This window comes from Arachis stenosperma, chromosome 4 (assembly GCF_014773155.1).
Source record: "Arachis stenosperma cultivar V10309 chromosome 4, arast.V10309.gnm1.PFL2, whole genome shotgun sequence".
Taxonomy (NCBI): Eukaryota; Viridiplantae; Streptophyta; class Magnoliopsida; order Fabales; family Fabaceae; genus Arachis; species Arachis stenosperma.
Genome location: NC_080380.1, coordinates 52919924 through 52944513, shown reverse-complemented (window position 1 = coordinate 52944513; position 24590 = coordinate 52919924). Strand labels below are relative to the sequence as shown.

The 24590-nt window shown below is 39.3% G+C and overlaps 1 non-coding gene across 1 annotated transcript; it reads left to right on the top strand.

Moving 5' to 3' along the window:
* The first annotated feature begins 23127 nt into the window (after nt 1-23127).
* LOC130977656 (small nucleolar RNA R71) lies at nt 23128-23234 on the top strand. The gene has a single exon (XR_009085340.1). It is a non-coding gene; the product is annotated as a small nucleolar RNA R71 (small nucleolar RNA).
* Nucleotides 23235-24590: the final 1356 nt, after the last annotated feature.

The window sequence follows — 24590 nt, the reverse complement described above, 5'->3', positions numbered from 1 at the left end:
TAGTTGAGTGAGATGGCAGAGTACTGTAATGATGATGAATGTGATGAATTGTGGAACTATGGATCGATGATGGTTATGATGAGGCTAGGACTCGAAGAGAAATGATGGATTATTGAATGTTGAAAATGATCACTGAATGAGATATGGATATGTGTGGTATTATACTGATATTGTTGAGATGCTATGCACATGGCAGCGATGGTAGGTTAATCCCGCCTGTCGAGGTCGCGGCGGCGGCGTAAGGGCAGTGGTTAGTCTCGCTTAGGTTGAGATGCAAGGCCTGTGGCTGAGTATCCCGCTCGCATCCTTTCGGAATCACAAGTGTGTGTGTTGGCATTATATCCCTGGACCGTATGTCGGGCACGATATCCCTAGGGGTACCCATTTTATACGTGACCGAAAGGCGACATTCCCATGGGAATGTGTCAGGTTGGCAATTGAACCGACAATGTGATATCACAGCCAATAAGACAGGCATTCATCACGTGCATTTTCTATGTGGTTTCTTGCTTTGTCTACTTGCATACTATGCCTAATTGTATAACATGCTTAATTGCTTCTTTATTTACTTGCTATACTTGATTATTTCTTGTGTATTACTTATATGCAATTAATTGTGCTTTCTACTAAGATTGAAGAGGTTTGGTAGGCGGTGGCGACGGGATCGCATGGTGGTTAAGCTGACGAAGGCTGTGGGACAACGGTGAACTGATAGATAAAAATCCCCTAAGTTAGTTAACATGTTTAAGGATTTATTTATCTGTTTTATAAGATTGAATACTATGATGATGTGAAGTTCTAGGATTACCTCTGGCATCCTAGAATCTTATATCTTACATTACTGGGCACTGTTACCATACTGAGAACCTCCAGTTCTCATACTATATTCTGTTGTTATTTTTTCAATGCAGGTCGTAACCCACATCGGTGAGTTGCGGGATGGTGATAGAGCGGAGGATCTTATTATCTGTTGTATTTCTTTTGAATAGTTCTTTTTAGTACTCTCAATTTTGTATCTATAATCACCTTAGATGGCTAACATTGAGAGAGATATTGTATATGCTATTTTAACTTTCAAAACTCTGTTATGTCTGTATATAACTAGCCGGCTTAAACTCTGCGGGCTGAGGCTAGTACTTTATGACTATTATACTTATATATTTACATATGCCTTGTTATCTTGTATATACAGCTTGTGCCTTTAAGCTTGTAGCTTCGTGTAAACATTTCGCGCTTTTGTAACTCTTTTTTTGAGCTTATTTCTTCATTGGGTTTCTAGAATTACTATCTTTTTCTCTTTCTCTCTCTCTCTCTCTCTCTATATATATATATATCGTATGAGCCTTAGAATTATCGTGATCTTTAATTATCCTTTGCTTTACGGTATGAGGAAAGGCTTAGGGTAATTAGGATGTTACACCCATCAGGGTACTAAGCAGGAAACTAGGGGTTCCATAGCTTAAGTCTAACAGTTCGCGCAGTTGTGCCAGTAAGTCACGCAAAATAAGTACAAGCACAAGTATATAGTAGAAAAGTAAACAAGCACAGAATATAAGAAACATAGATAATTCACAATCACAAAGAAATGCAACAACCAAGTATGATGCATGCTTGATCCTATGCAGGCCTTGAACTCACGTGTTGGTTGACTACCTGCAACCCAACGTTACCCGGAACTAAGCCCGAATATGGTTTTTCCATCTGCGTACGTTTGGCATATGTGCCTAATGGACAAAGCCACATGCATTCTAGAAATTGGCAATCATTGCAGAGCTTGACGCCATAGTATGCTAACAGTTGGAGTACGGGTCTCAACATAAAGTGGATGTCCCCACATCTTATGGTTCTGGTTCTCTCAGAGCAGAAACTCCTTCTTCCCAGATAATCTGTTAACATGGTTCTGGTTCCGTTAGAGTAGACACTTCTCCTCCCCAGATAATATCATATCACCTTGGAGTTTAAAGTTTTCTTTTTTTTGCGGCACTTTTCAAATACACTTTATCTCTAAGGGACTTCTCTGTCCTTTTTTTTATAAAAACTTGTATCCGGTCTCTTTTCTCTAAATCTCTCAGCATTTGTCACATTTTTCTATTTTGGTTTTAGTACTTTTATATATTTTCAATTTTTCCCTTTTAAACGTAACTTCTCTTTTTACAGTTTTCTTTAGGCTTTCAGTGACGCTTTTACTACTAATGTTATTACTTTAACATTTTACCCTCATAACCTTCCTAACATACCTTTTTACCCTTTATTAAGTTAATTAACTATTTTTACATTTATTTTATGCCCAACATTATCATTTTACCGCTAAGTGCTCTAGTTTTTTTGTTTAACCTTATTTAACGTCAAAATTTTACCGGATTGATCCTAATATTTTTCTATGACCAAATTATCCCTAATATTTTTATTAAATACCAATTTTACTCATAAGAACTTAAAATACTATTTTACCCATTATTAATTTATTTACTTGTTTTAGTTATCATTTTTAATCGTTTTACTTCTAATTTTTACTACAATTTTTATTTAGGCCCAACATTTTATTTTAATTACAGTTTTCACCCAACTAATCTATGTATTTACTATTTTATCCCTAATGATACTAAGTTCAGATTTTTACTTATTTTTCATTTAAATTACATGATTAACCCTCTTTTTATCCGAAAATACCCATAATATCCTTTTTATTTTTACACACTTGTTTCATAAGATTAAAATCAATTTCCTATCATCTATCTAACCCTCTAACACGTCATGTTCCAGGTATTTTAGTGGCTGAATTTTCAGGGATGCAGTTTTTCATTTTTACCCACTTTTAGTGACGTTTAAGGATTGAAACTTACACCTCAAGTGCTCTAAATAATTTCGGTGGTTCTATACAGTTTTCAGAGGCAAATAAGCTTCATATATCACTCAAATAATCAGTCAAAAATAGAGAAGCACTACTAAATTTTTAGAATTAAAAATCAAGAACAAAATCACCACTAAGTGGCTTATATAAACATCAAATCAAGCATAAACATATTCTAACTATTCCTAGCACTTACCTCACGTTTAAGTCAGTTATCAGATCTCTCAAACACCAAAAAATACTCACAAAAATACAGAGACACGGCTGGTGGTGGTGCAGTATTTTCCTTGGCCAAAAAGTGATGAAATTAACCACTTTAAACTTGAATTTTTCTAGCTCCTTAGAGGTGCTCCATATAGGCTTGAAGAGGGATTTTTCATACATTAAAGAGATCCAGAAATCATCGTGGTCACTGCTAGAAAAACTAAAAAAATGGAGAAGAAATAAGAGTTCACATTGCTGAATTTTTTGTAAAATTGATGACCGAAATTCACACCCTACAAATTTTTCGATGATGAATCCGTGTTCTTTTGGCAAGCGCACCAAAATTAACGTCCAGTAATAACCCAGAGTGGAGTGAGATCGTATCCACAGAGATTGGTAGATTTAAACAATTTTAATCAATTGGTGAATTAGTTAAGCTAACAGAATAGATTGTGATTGTAGAATTCTAAATAGGCAGAATTATAAATGACTCAAAAATAAAGAGAAGCAGTAAAATATAGAATTGAAAATGGCAAGAATGTAAAGGGCGGAAGCTTAAATGACATAAATCTAAATGGGAATGGGGATTTGCAGAATGTAAAAGAAAGCTATAAAGAATGTGGAAGATAAGAAGAGGGGGATTCATTGAGATCAGGAGATGTTGTCTCTTTGGATTAAATCCAGCTCTTATCCTCTTCAATCATGCAACTTATTGACCTCTTGGCAATCATGATTGATTAAGTCCCAATCCCTTGGTAACTTAATCTATTAGATCTTGATCAATAGCCAATTTCTTGGTCTAATTGCTCATGAAGAGAGATATGCTTGGTCCCTGATTATACCACACATCATCGTAGGTCCAAGTAGAGGGAGGATTTTATGTCACCATATCCAAACACCAAAACCCAGATCCTACTTAAGAATGAGAAGGGATTTCTAGCATGGTTTCATGTTTCCTTTTCCAAGGTTCCCATAAAACCCATTTTGCATTCAATCTCTTTTCCAAGATTATTGAACACTAAGCATAAAGAACAAAATTCCTTCTAGCAAATCAAAGGGAAGATGAAGAGAAGAAGAAATTTGCTATCATTAATCCTTCAAGTAAAACAGAGCTCCCCCTCTCAACGAGAGGGAATTTAGCTACTCAAAGCTCAGAGAAAAGTACTCAAGATGAAGAAGATGATGAAGTAAAAGTAAATCTAAAAGCTCTATTCCACACTTAGCTTCCTAACTGCTTGAACCCCTTTCTCAGTATTTTTTGGGGTTATTTATACTACTACCAACTCTGAAAATAAAGTAAATACAAAAGTAAAAAGAAAAATACAATTTAGAAGGAAAAGAAACTCAATAAACGTGATCTCCCAGCTTGCGTGTGGCTGCCGCTTCAATGGCGTGCCATGCCTTCCTCTGATTCTGGCTTGGCGTGCCACACCCAACTCTTTAAGTGGCACGCTTTCCTTCATTAGCATCCCTGGCGTGCCACGCCTTCAAGCCCAATTGGCACGCCTAGGCTCTTTTTAATCACTTGCATAGCCTGGCATGCCACGCCTTCAAGCCCAAGTGGCACGCCTAGGCCTTCTCACTCTTCTTCTTGCTTCTGGAAAATCAAACTAGCGAGGCACACCCAGGGACTGGCGTGCCATGCCTATGCTATGTGCTTGACCCATCTCTCTGGAAAGTTGAACTAGCGTGGCACACCCAATGTGTGGCGTGGCACGCCCATTTGTTCTTGGCTCCTTCGCTGGCGTGCCACGCCCAACATTCAAGTTGCACGCTGATAAACCACTATTTTATGGTTTATCTTGTGTTGAATTGAGTGGTTTTTATCACCTTTCTCCTACACCTGCTTATTTAATTAGCATGTTATACGTTTGCCTTCCTAATTTAATACTATGATTATAAACTTGCTTCCAATGCCTTTAATTTGTAGATTTTTATCCATTTCTATACCATTCGATGACGTGATCTGTGTATTAAGTGTTTTCAGGCTTCATAGGGCAGGAATGGCTTGGAGGATGGAGAGGAAGCTTGCAAAAATGGAAGAAGCACAAGAAATAAAGGAGATAGTCAGCAAGGAGCGACGCGCACGCATGCCTTACGCGTGCGCGTGACAAGGAAAATCGCCAAATGATGCACACGCGTGATATACGCGACGTACAGCAGTTGCAGAAAAATACTGGGGGCAATTTCGGGCCAGTTTTAGACCCAGTCTTTGACCCAGAAACACAGACTAGAGCTAGGGAACAGCAGAGACTCAAGACATATTCTCATTCTGCATAGTTTTAGTGTTAGTTTTGAATCTTAGAGATAGTTCTACTCCTTCCTCTACGTTTTTTTTCACATTCATAGATTTCCAATTTTGATGCTTTTGATGTTTTGCGATTGGGATATTGAAAAGAGTTACTACCTTTGTTGAAGCTTTATTATTCTAGTTTGTTTCCTTTGTCCCTTACTCTTTTATATCCTTAATCCTTGATCAGAGTTACAATCGGATTATTTTTAGAATTTATTAATACAAAGAACCATTTTTACTTTTAATTAATTTTTAGTTATTATTTATTATGTCTCACTTTTATTCCTCTCTTAATTCTATGAAAGTCATATTCTTATTAATGGAGTAGTTTCATAACTTGATTGGGAGATGATTAAAAGCAGAACCTTGAGTTGGGATACTCAAGTGTTAATCCTAATTGGGAGTTATTGGCCGACTCTCCTGTCTTTGACTCTAATCCTTTCTTAGGAAAGGATTAGGATGCAAGCGATAGGATTAGTTGGAGATATACTTGAGTTTCCCTTATTATATAAGGGATAACTAAGTAGAACGACAACCCTTTTGAAAGACCCTATTTTTGAAAATTTCACTAATTTAGACCAAAATCCTTTGTTAAACTTGTTTGAAGACTGTAATTTGGAACATGGTTTAGAGCTAGAACACACAACCCAGTAAGATTTTCAGCCTAATTGTATGGTTACATTATTTAACCATTATTTTTATTCTTGTGTGTTTTCTTCTCTATGATTGAAATCTATATTTTGTTCCATTCTATATGTCCAGTGTTTAATGTATGCATGCATATGTATGATTGAGGCCATCATCGGCTATTAGCTCACTATCCTAAATGGCCTACTATTTTAATTACCCTTGTTTGCCACTTTGAGCCTATATATCCCTTTCGTTCTTTATATTAACACATCACTAGCCTTAAGCGGAAAAATAAATTAATTTCCCTAATTGAATCTTTGATTAGCTTAAGATAGGGATTGTGTGTTAAAATCAGTGTGGGAAACTATGGGAACTTGGGTTAATAAGAATGCATGTTGCTTAATTGATAAATATTAAGTATTCGAATACTACTCATGACAAATTATGAAAACTAATTGCATTGATGCTATAATGCTTTCAAAAAAAAAAAGAAAAAAAATTCAAAATTTAGGGGAATGAAAGCACCCCAATGTTAAGTTCTAGAAAAAGATCAATGCATGTGAGTTAAAATGAAAGAACATTTAAATACATGAGTAGGTGAAAAATACAAAAGTGAGACTATGGGTGGTTAGGTATGATTTTAGAAGCATAGGGAATGTGTGTGTATGTTAGGTGAGAACTTAGGATAACCAAAGATTCAATTTTTAGCACACTTGGCCATACATGTACCCTCACCCTTGCCTAAGCCCCATTACAACCTTGAAAAAGACCTCATGATGATTTCATGTGTGCATTAAATATTTATTGATTGGTTAGATGAAGAACAGGGTATTAGAAAGCATGAATAGAGGGGACTAGAGTGGATTACCCTATACACCTGAGTGACTAGAGTGCATATACACTCCCAGTGAGGGTTCAAGCTTGACTCTATGTTCCCGGCTTTCATGGGCTGTCTTCTTACAAGTTTACTTGTCTCTTATCGTGTGATTTGAATTAGTGGAATTTGATTTCTGTTTGTCTTGAAGAACTTGTTTATTTTCTTAACCAAGTAGGTATAGACATTTCATCATATAGTTGCATTCATATGTATAGGTTGCATTGCATTGCATGAGTTCTAGTGTCCCCGTTCATTCTTTTTGATCACTTGGAGCTTAGCATGAGGACATGCTAATGTGTAAGTGTGGGGAGGTTGATAAATCACTATTTTATGGTTTATCTTGTGTTGAATTGAGTGGTTTTTATCACCTTTCTCGTACACTGCTCATGTAATTAGCATCTTATACGTTTTCCTTCCTGATTTAATACTATGATTAAAAACTTGCTTCCAGAGCCTTTAATTTGTAGATTTTTATCCATCTCTATACCATTCGATGCCGTGATCTGTATGTTAAGTGTTTTCAGACTTCATAGGGCAGGAATGGCTTGGAGGATGGAGAGGAAGCTTGCAAAAATAGAAGAAGCACAAGAAATAAAGGAGACAGCAGTCAGCGAGGAGTGACGCGCACGCATGGCTTACGCGTGCGCGTGAATTGAAGTTCGCTCAACGACGCGTGCGCCTGACAAGGAAAATTGCCAAACGACGTGCACGCGTGAGTGACGTGTACGCGTGATATGCGCGACATACAGCAGTTGCAAAAAAATGCTGGGGGCGATTTCGGGCCAGTTTTAGACCCAGTCTTTGGCCCAGAAACACAAACTAGAGCCAGGGGACAGCAGAGACTCAAGACACATTCTCATTCTGCATAGTTTTAGTTTTAGTTTTGAATCTTAGAGAGAATTCTACTCCTTCCTCTAGGTTTTTTTCACATTCATAGATTTCTAGTTTTGATGCTTTTGATGTTTTGTGATTGGGATATTGAGAAGAGTTACTACCTCCATTGAAGCTTTATTATTCTAGTTTGTTCAGAGTTACAATTGGATTATGTTTGGAATTTATTAATACAAAGAACCGTTTTTACTTTTAATTAATTTTCAGTTATTATTTATTATGTCTCACTTTTATTGCTCTCTTAATTCTGTGAAAGTCATATTCATATTAATAGAGTAGTTTTCTAACTTGATTGGGAATTGATTAAGAGGAGAACCTTGAGTTGGGATACTCAAGTGTTAATCCTGATTGGGAGTTGTTGGCTGACTAATGAGCGGATAATTTATACGCTTTTTGGCATTGTTTTTAGTATGTTTTTAGTATGATTTAGTTAGTTTTTAGTATATTTCTATTAGTTTTTAGTTAAAATTCAATTTTCTGGACTTTACTATGAGTTTGTGTGTTTTTCTGTGATTTCAGGTATTTTCTGGCTGAAATTGAGGAATCTGAGCAAAAATCTGATTTAGAGGCTGAAAAGGACTGCAGGTGCTGTTGGATTCTGACCTCCCTGCACTCGAAGTGGATTTTCTGGAGCTACAGAAGCCCAACTGGGGCGCTCTCAATGGCGTTGGAAAGTAGACATCCTGGGCTTTCCAGCAATGTATAATAGTTCATATGTTTCCCGAGATTTGATGGCCCAAACCGGCGTTGCAAATCAGCCTCAGAATTTCCAGCGTTTAACGCTGGAACTGGCATAAAAATTGGAGTTAAACGCCCAAACTGGCATGAAAGCTGGCGTTTAACTCCAGAAAAGGTCTCTACACATGAAAGCTTCAATGCTCAGCCCAAGCACACACTAAGTGGACCCAGAAGTGGATTTTTACGTCATTTACTCATTTCTGTATACCCTAGGTTACTAGTTCACTATTAATAGGATCTTTGGACATTGTATCTGTACCTCATGACACTTTACACGTTTCTTTGTGTACTTCTCACAGCATGAGTCTCTAAACCCCATGGTTGGGGGTGAGGAGCTCTGCTGTGTCTTGATGGATTAATACAATTACTACTGTTTTTCATTCAATCATGCTTGCTTCCATTCTAAGATATTACTTGTTCTTAAACCGGATGAATGTGATGATCCGTGACACTCATCATCATTCTCAACTATGAACGTGTGCCTAACAACCACCTCCGTTCTACCTTAGATTAAGTAGATATCTCCTGGATTCTTTAATCAGAAACTTCGTGGTATAAGCTAGAACTGATGGCGGCATTCAAGAGAATCCGGAAGGTCTAAACCTTGTCTGTGGTATTCTGAGTAGGATTCAATGATTGAATGACTGTGACGAGCTTCAAACTCCTGAAGGCGGGGCATTAGTGACAAACGCAAAAGAATCACTGGATTCTATTCCGGCCTGATTGAGAACCGACAGATGGATAGCCGTGCCGTGACAGGGTGCATTGAACATTTCCACTGAGAGGATGGGAGGTAGCCACTGACAACGGTGAAACCCTTGCATACAGCTTGCCATGGAAGGAGCCTTGCGTGTTTGAAGAAGAAGACAGTAGGAAAGCTGAGATTCAGAAGATGGAGCATCTCCAAAGCCTCAACCTGTTCCCCATTACTGCAAAACAAGTACTTATTTCATGTTCTTTTGCTTTTCACAATCAATCCTGATAATTATTGATATCCTGACTAAGATTTACAAGATAACCATAGCTTGCTTCAAGTCGACAATCTCCGTTGGATCGACCCTTACTCACGTAAGGTATTACTTGGACGACCCAGTGCACTTGCTGGTTAGTTGTGCGGGATTGCAAAAGTGTGATTGCAATTTCGTGCACCACTGACTCTCTTGTCTCCGACTCTAATCCTTTCTTAGGAAAGGATTAGGACGCAAGCAATAGGATTAGTTGGAGATATACTTGAGTTTCCCTTATTATATAAGGGATAACTAAGTAGAACGAGAACCCTTTTATTATTACACTTGGAAAAATTCAACAAGGATAGAAATTCATATTAATCTTCTCCCGGTCAAGACTTTTATTTGAATTACATAAATTCTCAATCATTTATTTCTCTGTTTCTCAAACTCAAAAAAAATTTCTTGGAAAACCTCTGATCAGTAAATAGCACTCTCTCCACAACTCGTTGGGAGACGACCTGGGATTCATACTCCTAGTATTTTATTTCTAAAATTTGTGACAACTCTTTTAAATTGATACGCGGAATCTTCATTGGTTAAGAGCTATACTTGCAATGCTGTTTTCTCTATAAACTCTTAATCGGTAATTTTTTGCCACGTCAATTTTTGGCGCCGTTGCCGGGGAGTTGCAACAGTGTGATAATTTATTGGTCGGAATTTATTTATTTGTATTTTATTTTCTTTTATTTTATTACCTTGAGCTGTATGTTTCTTTCACTGAATGACACGTTCACTACCTGATCCGAGCCTACCCGCATTTGATCCTGAAATTGAAAGAACTATTTCACGTATAAGGCAGGCTCGGCGTCGGTTAGTCCTTTCTGAGGACAAATCTGAAACGTCATTTAAGGAAGAAACAAGCTCCCTTTCTACTGATTTGGTTGATTTATGCGCAGAGAACATGGCAGCTCCCAGGAGGATTACTCTCCAGGAAGTAGGAGCCCCGGACTTTACACTGCCACCTTTCCAAGTGCGTCATCCAAATCTGGGTGCAGATATTGAATTGAAGACTGAACTAATCAATCTACTACCGAAGTTTCATGGCTTATCTGCTCAAGAGACTCTCAAGCGTCTCAGAGATTTTTAGACAGTCTGTTCTACTGTTAGGCGTAATGGTGCAACTGAGACTTCTATTCTGCTAGCTGCCTTTCTATTTTCTCTTGAAAGGAATGCGAGAGAGTGATACTACACTCAACCTGAAGCAGTTGTTACTAACTGGGACACGCTTAGAAGAGAATTCTTAGAAAAATACTTTCCAGCTGAAGTTACTGATAGACTGAGGAAAGAAATTTCAATGATTATTGGTGGAAGAAATTGTGATCAACAATAATAGCTCTTTAGCATGTGCATAAAAATTAACTCAGCACTTTCTTTCCACAACTCCGTTCAACTTAACCAGCAAGTGTACTGGGTCATCCAAGTAATACCTTACATGAGTAAGGGTCGATCCCATAGAGATTGTTGGTATGAAGCAAGCTATAGTCACCTTGTAAATCTCAGTTAGGCAGATTAAATTGGTTTATGGATTTCGAAAATTAATAATAAATAGAAAATAAAAAGGGATAGAAATACTTATGTAAATCAATAGTGGGAATTTCAGATAGGCGTGTGGAGATGCTAGAATCCTTTCAAATCTCTACTTTCTTATTGCTTTCATCAAATCCTTCTTACTCCTTTCCATGGCAAGATGTATGTAGGGCATCACCATCATCAATGGCTACTTTTAATCCTCTCGGGAAAATGGTCCTATGCGCTATCACTGCACGGCTAATCGTTTGGAGGCATCACCCTTGTTGATGGCTACATCCCATCCTCTCAGTGAAAATGGTAAAAATGCTCTGTCACAGCACGGCTAATCATCTGTCGGTTCTCAATCAGGTTGGAGTAGAATCCATTGATTCTTTTGCGTTTGTCACCACGCCCAGCCTTCAGGAGTTTGAAGCTCGTCACAATCATTCAATACTGGAATCCTACTCGGAATACCACAGACAAGGTTAGACTTTCCGAATTCCCGGAATCCTACTCGGAATACCACAGACAAGGTTAGACTTTCCGGATCCCTATGAATGCCGCCATCTATCTAGCTTATACCACGAAGATTCTATTGGGGAATCTAAGAGATATGCGCCCAGCCTAAGGTAGAACGGAAGTGGTTGTCAGTCACGCGCGTTCATAGGTGAGAATGATGATGAGTGTCACGGATCATCACATTCATCAAAGTGTTGTGCAACGTATATCTTGGAATAAGAATAAAAGAGAATTGAATAGAAAGTAATAGTAATTGTATTGAAACTTGAGGTATAGCAGAGCTCCACACCCTTAATCTATGGTGTGCAGAAACTCCACCGTTGAAAATACATAAGTGAAAGGTTCAGGCATGGCCGAACGGCCAGCCCCCTGAATGATCAAAAGACTGAATGATCAAAGACTAAACAGTCAAAAGATTCAACTGTCAAAAGATGTCTAATACAATAGTTAAATGTCCTATATATACTAGACTAGCTACTAGGGTTTACATGAGTAAGTAATTGATGCATAAATCCACTTCCGTACCCACTAGGTGTGTGCTTGGGCTGATCTTGATCTATCCACGAGCTGAGGCTTCTCTTGGAGTTGAACTCCAAGTTATAACGTGTTTTGGGCGTTCAACTCCGGATCATGACGTGTTTCTGGCGTTTAACTCCAGACAGCAGCATGTACTTGGTGTTTAACGCCAGGTTACGTCATTAATTTCCGAAAAAAGTATGGACTATTATATATTGCTGGAAAGCTCTGGATGTCTACTTTCCAACGCCGTTGAGAGCGCGCCATTTGAAGTTCTGTAGCTCCAGAAAATCCGTCTCGACTGCAGGGAGGTCAGATTCCAACAGCATCAGCAGTCCTTTTGTCAGCCTTTTTCAGAGTTTTGCTCAAGTCCCTCAATTTCAGCCAGAAATTACCTGAAATTACAGAAAAATACACAAACTCATAGTAAAGTCCAGAAATGTGAATTTAACATAAAAACTAATGAAAACATCCCTAAACGTAGCTTGAACTTACTAAAAACTACCTAAAAACAATGCCAAAAAGCGTATAAATTATCCGCTCATCAATTATTCAAGGAGAATCTGAGACTCTTTACGAATATTGAGAGCACTTCAATAACCTCCTAGACGCATGCTCCACCACATGATTGACAAGTTGGTGTTGATCAGCTACTTCACACAGGGCATGAAGCCTCGGGACAAGACTACATTAGATGGTGCAAGCAATGGTTCTCTAAAAAAGTATAAGACCACAGATGAAGCATGGCAACTGATCGCCGACCTGGCTGAGTCCGCTTAAAATCACAAGCACAGAAACAACCATCCCAAGGCTGTGGCAGAAGTTTCCTCTAGCAGTGAGAATACTGCTCTCACACAGAGCCTATGTGAGATGACCAACCTACTGAAGCAGATACATCTGGGTCAGCAACAGTCTCAACCTCCCTCACCACAATATAGTCAACAACTGGTTCTTCAAAGAGTATGCGGGATATGTGCTGATTATGGTCATTACACTGATGAGTGTCTACAGCTCCAACATGAGGACAACACCTTGGCAGCTACTCAAAATTTCTATCACCACCCGAATCAAGGATATTATCAACAAGGCGGCAACTATAACCAAGGTGGGAACTTTAACCAGGGTTGGCAAGACAATTCCAACCATGGTTGGAGAGATAATTCCAACCACGGCTGGAGGGACAACCATAACAGAGGAGGCAGAGACAACCACGAAAATCAAAGGTGGAATAATAATAACAACCAGCAAAACCGGTATCAGCAGAATCCTCCATATCAACAGCAGAACCAGAACCAACCTTACAGAGCACCTCACCTAAAGTAGCTCCAAGCGTCTCAGCATACCCCTCAGATTACTTATCCCCCTTCTTCCTCTAATGTCGAGTTACTACACTCTATTAATCAAAGACAGAAGACCATGGAGAACAACCTTACCTTTACCTTAAACGGTCTGAACTCTACTTTACAAGCTCTCGTCTCACAGATTGGATCATTGAATACCTCCAACAATCAGCCAGCCAGCTCAAATACACTTCCCTCTCAAACTTTACCAAACCCCAAAAGAGGAATCAATGCCATCACTTTGAGGTCTGGGACTACATTGCAAGAGAGGAATCAAGAGGAACTAAGCCCACAAGAACACGCCCCAGTTGAAGACATGGTTGAAGTGGAGGATGTTGAAGAGGAAGAGGAAGTACAAGACATGGTTGAAGAAGAAGCAGCTCAACCAGAGAATAGCACATCTAAGACAGCTGAAGCTACCAGAGACACCATCCCTATTCCATTTCCACACATTGCACAGAAGCCCAGAAAGCAGATGGAACTTGACCCAAAAATGGTAGAAATCTTTAAAAACATTGAGGTAACTGTTCCCCTTTTTGATGTTATTCAGCAAGTATCTAAATATGCAAATTTTCTGAAAGATTTATGTATGCATAAGGATAAAATTCATGAATTAGAAACTATTCCTTTAGGTAGTTTTATATCTGCTTTAATGGGGGATATACCTAAAAAATGCAGTGACCCAGGTCCATGCATGGTTAACTGTACCATTGGGGGTGTAATATTTTCTGACTGCATGTGTGATTTAGGAGCGTGCGTGAGTATTATGCCTTTGTCTATATATGATGTTTTGAGGCTCCCTCCCTTAAAAAGGTCGGCAGCTCATTTTGTGTTAGTAGATAAAAGCATTATTACAATGGTTGGAATTGCTGAGGACGTGTTGGTGAGCATTAAGGGGCTCACATTTCCCATTGACTTCTACATCTTGGAGATGCCCCAAAATGAATCAGGAAGACTGTCATCCATCTTGCTCGGAAGACTATTTATGAAAACCTCAAAGTTCAAGCTGGATCCATTCTCAGAAACTTATTCCTTTGAGATAGACGACTGAGCAGTGAGCTTCAATCTGAATGAAGCTATGAAGCACCCTCCAGAAGATCATTCCATCTTCCAATGTGACATCATTGATGAGGCTATAGCTGCAGTTCACCAGGAAGAAGTGGAAGAGAGGCACATGGAGCAAGGTCCTAGTGTGGGGAAACCATCTGAACGCAATGAGGACATCCTGCCATCATCACTGGCTCCAGAAGATCCAGTGCCCAGTCCAGAACAGAAATTGGAGCTAAAGCCGCTTCCACCCCACCTCAAGTATGCTTACCTTGAGGATAATTAGAAGCTCCCAGTTATCATTGCAAAGGATCTCACTTCCCAACAAGAGGAGCAACTGCTTAGTGTGCTAGGAAGACACAAGAAAGCACTTGGGTGGAGCTTGGCAGATATAATAAGCATCAGCCCTCAAGTTTGTGAGCACAGAATATTTTTAGAAGAGGGAGCAAGGCCTGTTCATCAACCCCAAAGAAGACTGAATCCCACCATCTTAGAGGTTGTCAAGAAGGAAGTGACCAGACTATTGGAGGCAGACATCATCTACCCCATTTCAGATAGCGAATGGGTTAGTCCAGTACAAGTAGTGCCCAAGAAGTCTGGAGTCACTACAGTAAAGAATGAGCAAGGGGAGCTCATGGCAACTAGAGTGCAGAATTCCTGGAGAGTGTGCATTGACTACAGGTGCCTCAACCAAGCCACTCGTAAGGATCACTACCCCCTGCCATTCATTGATCAAATGCTAGATCGCCTGTCAGGTAAATCACACTACTGTTTTCTAGATGGTTACACTGGCTATTTTCAGATTCATATAGCTCCTGAAGATCAGAAGAAAACTACTTTTACATGTCCCTTTGGAACGTATGCGTATAAGAGGTTGCCTTTTGGCTTATGTAATACACCGGTAATGTTCCAAAGATGCATGATGAGTATTTTCTCAGATCTCCTTGAAGACTGTATGGAAGTTTTCATGGATGACTTTAGTGTGTATGGTGATTCTTTCAACCTTTCCTTGGATATTTTAACTATAGTATTAGACAGGTGTGTTAGCTCAAACCTTGTTTTGAATTTTGAAAAGTGTCATTTTATAGTTAAACAAGGTATTGTTCTAGGACATGCTGTCTCTAATACTGGTATTTCTATGGATCCAGCAAAGGTGGATGTCATTTCTAGTTTACCTTATCCCTCCTCCATGAGGGAAGTCCGTTCGTTCCTTGGCCATGCAGGTTTCTACCAGAGATTCATCAAGGACTTCAGTAAGGTAGCTTTACCTTTATCTAGAGTGCTGCAGAAGGATGTTGAGTTCGAGCTGAGTGAGGACTGCATGGAAGCATTTGATAAGCTGAAGATCGCCTTGACTCAAGCTCCAATTGTGAGAGGACCAGACTGGAGCCAGCCCTTTGAGATTATATGTGATGCCTCCAACCATGCTGTAGGAGTGGCGCTGGCCCAGCGCGCAAGTAAGGATCCTTTTGTAATTGCATACGCTTCAAAAACCTTAGACGCTGCTTAGTCTAATTACACTACCACTGAAAAGGAGCTTCTAGCTATTGTTTTTGCTCTGGATAAATTCTGAGCTTATTTACTTGGTACTAAGGTGGTAGTGTACTCAGACCACGCAGCTCTAAAGTATTTATTAGCTAAAAAATAGTCCAAACCAAGGCTAATACGTTGGATACTGCTACTGCAAGAATTTGATTTAAAAATTAAGGATAGGAGTGGTTCTCAGAATTTAGTGGCAGACCACTTGAGTCACCTTGAGCACATTAAGGATGACTCCACTCCTATCAATGATGCTTTTCCTTTTGATAGCTTGCATGCAGTATCTGAAGTAGTTCCTTGGTATGCGCCTATAGCTAATTATCTAGTTAGTCATACATTCCCTCCCAATTTTACTAAACATCAGAAGGACTAGCTGATGCATGAAAACTTGTCTCTCAACAAATTTCCCTTCGTCAAGTATACCAAATTATCGTCAAGTAAAAACTCACAATAAAGTGAGGTCGAATCCCACAGGGATTGATTGGTCAAGCAACTTTAGTTCGAAGAATATGCTAGTTGAGCTAAACAGAATGTAGTTTGAGAATGGCAGAAAATTAAATGGCGGGAAAGTAAATAGCAGAAAATAAAGTGCAGAATCTTAGAAGGGGATTTGGGGAAATGAGCATGTAAATAAATGGCAAAAAGTAAAGAGAAAGGGGCAAGATCAGAAATGGTGAATTCATTGGGCTTAGGAGATGTTGTATTCTCCGGATCAAATTCATTTTCATCTCTTCCTCAATCAAAGCATCTATTGATCTCCTTGGCAATCTTAAGTGATTGGGTTCCAATTCCTTGGCAACCCAATCTCTCTAAGCTTGAACAATTGCCCAATTCCTTGATTTAATTGCTCATGGGAAGAGATAAAGTGTGGTCACTGATTATACCACATGTATTTCCAAATCAAAGTGTTGGGAGGATTACATGTCACTATATCCGCCCAGACCCCAATTTGGTCCAACATGAGAAAGCAATTCTAGCATGATCTCCTCATCCTTTTTCCAAGGCTCAGAGGAGATCCAATTATAGAGAGTTTCTTTTCCAAGACAACTAACCAATTGAATTAAGATCGAAAGCTTTCTAGTAAATCAAAAGAGAAGAAAGAAGAAGAGAATGAAAACTATAATTGATCCATCAAATTACAACAGAGCTCCCTAACCCAATGAAAGGGGTTTAGTTGTTCATAGCTCTAGAAATGGAAAATGGCAGAAAAGAATACATCCTTAGCTAAAAGTGCAGAAAAGTAAATATACAGAGGGTAGTTCTCCAAAGTGGCAAGCTCCTCTATAGTTCAAAACTACTCCTATATATACTACTTCTCTTGATCTTCTAGTGAGTTCTTCAAGTCTTGGATGTGGGCCTTAGATCTTGAGTTGAAGCAGTTACAATCTTTAGTGGGCTCAACTTGCAGAAAAGTATGAATTAGGCAGGGGCGTTAGTGAAGTTAACGTTAAGTGACATTGTGGGTTCGAGAACGTTAGTGGCAATCACCTTTTTCACTAACGTTCCAACCCCATATAACCCACATTAACTCCAACATTTGTGGCACTAACATGACCACTAACGTTGCCTTATAAACCTTCACAAGCATTATTGGGACTCACTTTTCCCAATAACGTTGCCTTGTGCCCCTTGTCCCTACGTTAGAGTTCACGTTAGTTTAACTAACGTGGCTCTTAACGTAGGTATGCCTTATCTTCGAGAGCGTTAGTGGCACTCACCTTTGTCACTAACGCTCCAAGTGCCCCTACTCTCCACGTTAGAGCTCACGTTAACTAAGTTAACGTGGCCACTAACGTGGTAGTGAATGCCATCTCCAACGTTAGTGACAAAGGTGAGTGTCACTAACGTTGGCTCATCAATCTTAGCTCCACGTTAACTGTCACGTTAGTGGTCTTAACGTGACCACTAACGTGGGCAATGCTAGTTTGATCCAACGTTAGTGACAAAGGTGAGTGTCACTAACGTTGGCATTGTTCCTCTCTTCTACGTTAGAGTTCACGTTAACTAAGTTAACGTGACTCTTAACGTGGTTCATTGCCACATTTTGAAGCGTTAGTGGTGTTCAAGTTCACCACTAACGTTGGAGCTTTCTTTGTCTCCACGTTAACTACCATGTTAATCTAGTTAACGTGGCAATTAACGTGGGCTTATGATGGCTTCGCAGGCGTTATTGGTGATCACTTTTCTCATTAACGTTGCAAGCTCTTTCCCATTCCACGTTAGTGGTCACGTTAACTAGGTTAACGTGGCTACTAACGTGGTTCTTCCTTGCTTCCTTTGTCCTAAAATCAAGCAAATAAAGTGCATCAAAGCTTTAGTAAAAGTTATGAGATTATGCATCATCAATTTGTCATTCAATTCTTGCAAAATCCTCATGAAATCATGTGAAATTCACAATAGTTGTTTGAATCAAGGTGTGAGTGTATTTTCATCCAAAACTTGCCTTATTCTCTAATAAAATGCATGAAACTACCTTAAAACAGTAAAGAAAAGGTCAGTGAAACTGGCCTAGATGCCCTGGCATCACAACACCAAACTTAAAGCTTGCTTGTCCCTAAGCAAGTACTGGAACATAGGAATAATGAATGAAAGAATAGGATGAACAATATAAAAGTAAAATTCCTGGTTTGTGGGGTTTCATGCATAGTAACTTAGGTTCATTCCTTTACCAGGTTTCAGGCCTTTATCATGCCTTTGAACACTTGCTTACTTACATCCCTTGAGACTTCCTAGCTGTTGATCCTTCCTTCTTTTGTTTTCTCAAGATTTATTGCATTCTTCTTTTGGCTAAGTGCTATGTAAGAGGGCGACTCTTTATGGTAAGCTTTCAGTCAACACTCCCAAACCAGTTGGTTCAAGGTGCTAGGTGTTAAGACACCCCTAAGGACTTACTCCTTCAAGTCTCTTTCCCTCATACATACACACCACAGGCACATGATTTGTTATTTTTCTTTCTTGAGACCTTGGTGTCCAGCACCTCTTTGGGTTACTAAGTGTTCTGTAGCAAGGGTCACTCTTGATAGTGGACTTTCAGCTAATAATCCCAGATTAGTTAATCCAAGTTACCAAGTGATGAGGCACCCCTAAGAGCTTATTCATCCAAGCATATCCCTTGCACATGAACACCACAGACACATGCCTCAATCTTAAAACCCTTGGTGCCTAGCATTGTTTCTTATTGTGTTTCTTTCCATTTCACTTTTATTGCTCTTTCTCTTTTCTTATTGGGATCTTATTATTTAGTTAGTCTCATAGGATGTGTTTCAAGTATAGGATTCAGGATAGATAGTTGCCTTCTTTGATTGTTGGTAAACCAACTTAGCTAACTAATCACCCTTCCACAAACATTCAGAACTTACTTCACAAAATAACTCCACTCTTGTTCTTATCATAACATTTTCTTTTTGATTAACTTAAAGGACAGGCATACAATTAAGAAAGGTGGAAGTGCAGGAAGGGCAATAGACTAGCACACTTGGATGTGAATAAAGAGGAACAAGCAGAATATGAAGATTTCTTTCAATCAATTTTCAATTAAAGTTCTGCATTTCGAGACAGTTCGATACAACCTCATGATGTCTTCCTTGGTATTCTCATCCTAGCATTTGCATCCTTGTCTGTTTCCTTGGATGATGAGGTATGATCCTTCCCTGAGATTAATTGAATTCCTGTAACATTATTAGAAGTTGCTTGTTCCCCAAGCACTTGGAAAAGAGTTAGCATGCATGTGTGCTTGTGCGTTTCTGAACTTAATTTGGTGTGTGAACACCAAACTTAGTTCTTTGCTTAATTCAGCAAATTGAATACATGCAGAAACCTTGTGTGCTTTTTATTAAGAAACGACTATAGGTTAGAAAGACAACTATGCATTAGAGGTTAGACCTCTGTCAAGTGAGTTCTCTGGTTGCTAGAGTATTGCTTTATCACTGAAGGGTTGCAATGCACTCTTCAGCTGGAGTTTTTGGTGGAACACCAAATTTAGAGTCCTATATTCACCCTTGAATTGTTTTGGTGTGTGACACCAAACTTAGCTCCTCACACTACGGAAAATTCAACTTGAAGTTTTTATTGAGAAACTTATGACAAGAGAATTACCTCATGTTGGGTTGCCTCCCAACAAAGCACTTTTTTAGCGTCGCTAGCTCGACGATTCCTTCCTTAGTTGAGGTTATACTTCTGTTTTGGGGATTTTTCCCATGCTGCCCATGTAGTATTTGAGTCTTTGTCCATTCACAGTGAATTTCCTCTTTGAGCTTTCTTCCATTATTTCTATGTGTCCATAAGGTGAGACTTTTAGTGGAGGATGAAATGTGTGTGTTCAAAAGAAGGGACGGGAGATGAATGAGAACAAGAAGTGCACGGAAAGGGTGCAAAATGAGGATCATTTATATAGAAGAGTGATGGGTGTTTGAAAGGTGTAGATTGCTAGTGTTGTTTTGTGATGGACGGTTGGGGCTTGACCTTGGATGAGCACAAGGATCACCTCTTTTATGAGGTTTTTGGTTCGGTCTCCAAGGCTATCCATTTTCCAATGTTGCATGGTAACACTTTCCAAGATACTCCTCTTGGAGACAAGTGTATAAGTTCCTTGGTATAGCGGCCGAATCTCCCTTCCTTGATTGTCCTATCAATTACCATCAATATCCTTTTTTTATTTCCTATACAAGACAAAAAGGAATGCAAATGGTTAATTGAGAATTTTGGTGGGAATACTTAAGGTGTAAACTAACTACTAGAAAAAAAATCTTTTTCTTTTGTTTTTAAAATACTAAATATTTTTTATGAATGTAAATCAATCAACCACTAAATTGTCCATGCATGCAACGTTGGTACACCAAACTTGTTTGTGATCATATGGTGCAACAAGATTCGGAAATAATCTCTCATCATGAAGTGTGTTCAAGCCCTCTTGGTGTGCCTTGAACACCAAACTTATCATGTACTATATGCTGCAAGTAAGGGGTCTTATGTTGGTTGTGAAAATTGATTTAAAAATCCATGAAATTTGCTTTATTACTACTATTAGAGATTAAAGAGAGAGAGAGAGGGTATAGAACATGGGTTGCCTCCCTTGAAGCGCTTCTTTAGCATCATTAGCTTGACGTTTGGTCCTTGTCAAGGTGGTTGGTAGTGCTTAAAATCTTCCCCCCTTGCAGTGAACATGTTTCCATTGGCTTTGTTGTGAAGTTCCACATGTCCCAGAGATAAAATTTTGTTGATGGTGTATACTGGACGCAGCTGAGATGGAATAGTGGGGAGGTGAGGTGGTATAGCTAGAAAGTATGTAGAGACCACTTCATCTCCTAGCGAGAAATCTTCTGTAGGGATTTTCTTGTTTTTCCATCCCCTTGGGACTTTTTTTCTTGTGTCCGTTGATGTCAACTTGTTCCTTGTGGGTTCCTCATTGAGAATGGTTTTGTTGCCTATCTCATATGACTCTGGTAGGTCTGGTTCCTTTTGGATTACACTTGGCTGTTGCTCCTTCTGATCACATTGGTTGTTAACCATAGGAGTCATGAAGTGTGGTGCTTGTGCTCCCTTATTTAGCTCTTCCATCAGCTCTTTTGTTTGCTTTTCCTCTGACTTTTTGTTATCATAATTTGCTTCTTGTGAAGGATTAAAAATATTGAAGGTGAGCTGCTCGTCATGAATTCTCAGTACTAGCTCTCTTCACTCCATATCTATGAGTGCTTTGGCTATGGCTAACAATGGCCTTCCCCGAATAATGGGGTGAATAGGATTCTCATCCATTTCCAGGACAACAAAGTCTGTGGGGAGGAAGTAGTTCCCAACCTTCACTAGCACATTCTCAACCACTCCTATTGCCTGTTTTTGAGTATTGTCAGCTAATTTGATGATTACATCTGTGGGTGTTAGCTCATTGATTTGAAGCTTTTTCATGAGAGATAGAGGCATTAGGTTTGTACTTGCTCCCAAGTCACAGAGTCCCTTATCAATCATTGTTTCTCCTATAGCACAGGGAATGTGAAAACTCCCTGGATCCTTCTTCTTTGTGGGTGGCTCTGTTTGAATGAGAGCACTGCAATCCCTGTTCATCTTTATTGTTTGTCCACCCTTCAATGAACTCTTTCTGGCTAGTAGCTCCTTTATATACTTGATATAGGAAGGCATTTGCTAGAGGGCCTTAATGAATGGTATATTTACATCAAGAGATGCAAACATATCGAGGAACCTTGAATACATTCTCCCTGCTACACCACCCTTAAGCCTTTGGGGGAAGGGTGCATATGGGTTCAGTATCTCACTTTCCTTCAGCTCTTCCTTGAGTGTGAGTTGAGGTGCAGAGTCTCTTTCATCATGATTTTCCTTTGGACTGTCTTGGAGGTGTTCTACTTCCTCCATACTCCTCTCATCACTTGTGGTGATCATCTTACATTCTTCCCACCTTACTTTCTTTGTTTCTCCTCTTGGGTTCTTCTCTGTGTCACTTGGAAAACCATCAGTCGGTTTGGAAAATTGTTGAGCTAGATGCCCTAGTTGAGACTCCAGCCTCTTGATATTTTCCCCTTGGTTTTTGATATTGCCTCGCACTTCCTCCTTAAACACCTTATTGTCTTGGATTTCTCTACTTATGTCTTCTAGTAGAGTCTCAATCTTTAAAATTCTATCCTCGGTTAGTGATGGTGGGTTGGGATTAGGTGGTTGTTGATAGGACCTCTGTGAGGGATGTTGGTGAGTTGCATTGTTGTTGATTTTCCCACCCAAAGTTGGGGTGATTTCTCCATCCAGAGTTGTAAGTTTTGGAGTATGGATCATGGATTTGTCTAGGTGAGTTTCCAACATAGTTGGCTTGTTCCCAGTCACCTTCTTTTCCTATATTCACTCCTTCTTGAGCTGGTGATGAAGTGATGACTGCTGCAACTTGGTTTTCCTCCACCTTCTTGGTAAGATCGGCTAGCTGCTTGGTGATCATCTTATTTTGAGCTAGCAATGTATCCATGTGGTTCAGCTCCATTACTCCTCGAGTATTGCTTCTTTCAGAGGCATAGAAGTAGTCATTCTCAGCTACTGTTTCAATGATATCTATGGCTTCTTCAATGGTTTTCTTCTTGTTTAGAGAGCCCCCTGATCAATGGTCTACAGCCTTCTTTGACTCATAAGAAAGACCTTTATAGAAAATGTGAAGTTGAACCCATTCATTGAACATATCTGGTGGGCATCTTCTTGTTAAGTCCTTGAACCTCTCCCATGCCTCATAGAGAGTCTCACCATCTTGTTGCCTGAAGGTTTGCACCTCAGCTCTCAGCCTGTTAATTTTTTGAGGAGGGTAGAATCTTGCCAAAAACTTGTTCACCACATCTTCCCAATTTGTCAAGCTCTCCTTTGGGAAGGATTCAAGCCACTTGGATGCTTTGTCCCTGAGTTAAAAAGGGAACAAAAACAGCCTATAGACATCCGGATGGACTCCATTAGACTTCACAATATCACAAATTCTTAGGAAGGTGGTTAGATGTTGATTGGGATCTTCTTGAGCACTTCCTCCAAATGAGCAATTTTCTGAACAAGGGTGATTAGCTGGGGTTTTAATTCAAAGTTGTTGGCATGTATGGTGGGGTTTTTGGATGCTACTTCCATAGTTTCCTGGATTTGGATTGATGTAAGACACTAGAACTCTCCTTTCTTGCCCAGCATGGTTTGCAGGGCCTTCTCTAGCATGGTTGTGAGCTTCTCCTTCATGATTGTTTTCCAAGTTCTCCTCCATGTTGGTCTCAAAATACTCTTTCTCTTCCTCAGCACCAACAACTCCTTTCCCTCTTGCTTCCCTCCTTAGTCTCCGGAGGGTTCTTTCAGGTTCTAAATCGAAGGAAGTTGAAGCTCCCCCTCTTCTCCCTGTCATACAACTAACAAAATACACAGCAAGAGATGAAATGAATAGGTTATTCTTGTTAGAGTGATTGTTAGTGTGAGTGGTGCAAATTATCAAATAGTTAGTGGATTAGTGAGCAGAATTGTAAATAATAATAAAGAGAGAAAGAAAATAGAGCGGGTATAGGGGGTGAGGAAGAAACGAAACAAACTGAAGGTAAACAGTTGAATAAAGTAAACAAACAAAAGAAAAATGCTCAATCTAGTGATCTTCCAACTTAATCATTGTTGATACAAAATCAATCCCCGGCAACAGCGCCATAAACTTGATGCATGAAAAGTTGTCTCTCAACAAATTTTCCTTCGGCAAGTATACCGAATTGTAATCAAGTAAAAACCCACAATAGAGTGAGGTCGAATCCCATAGGGATTGATTGGTCAAGCAACTTTAGTTGGAAGAATATGCTAGTTGAGCTAAACAGAATGTAGTTTGAGAATTGCAGAAAATTAAATGGCGGGAAAGTAAATAGCAGAAAATAAAGTGCAGAATCTTAGATGGAGATTTGGGGAAATGAGCATATAAATAAATGGCAGAAAGTAAAGAGAAAGGGGCAAGATCAGAAATGGGAAATTCATTGGGCTCAAGAGATGTTGTATTCTCCGGATCAAATTCATTTTCATCTCTTCCTCAATCAAAGCATCTATTGATCTCCTTGGCAATCTTAAGTGATTGGGTTTCAATTCCTTGGCAACCAAATCTCTCTAAGCTTGAACAATTGCCCAATTCCTTGATTTAATT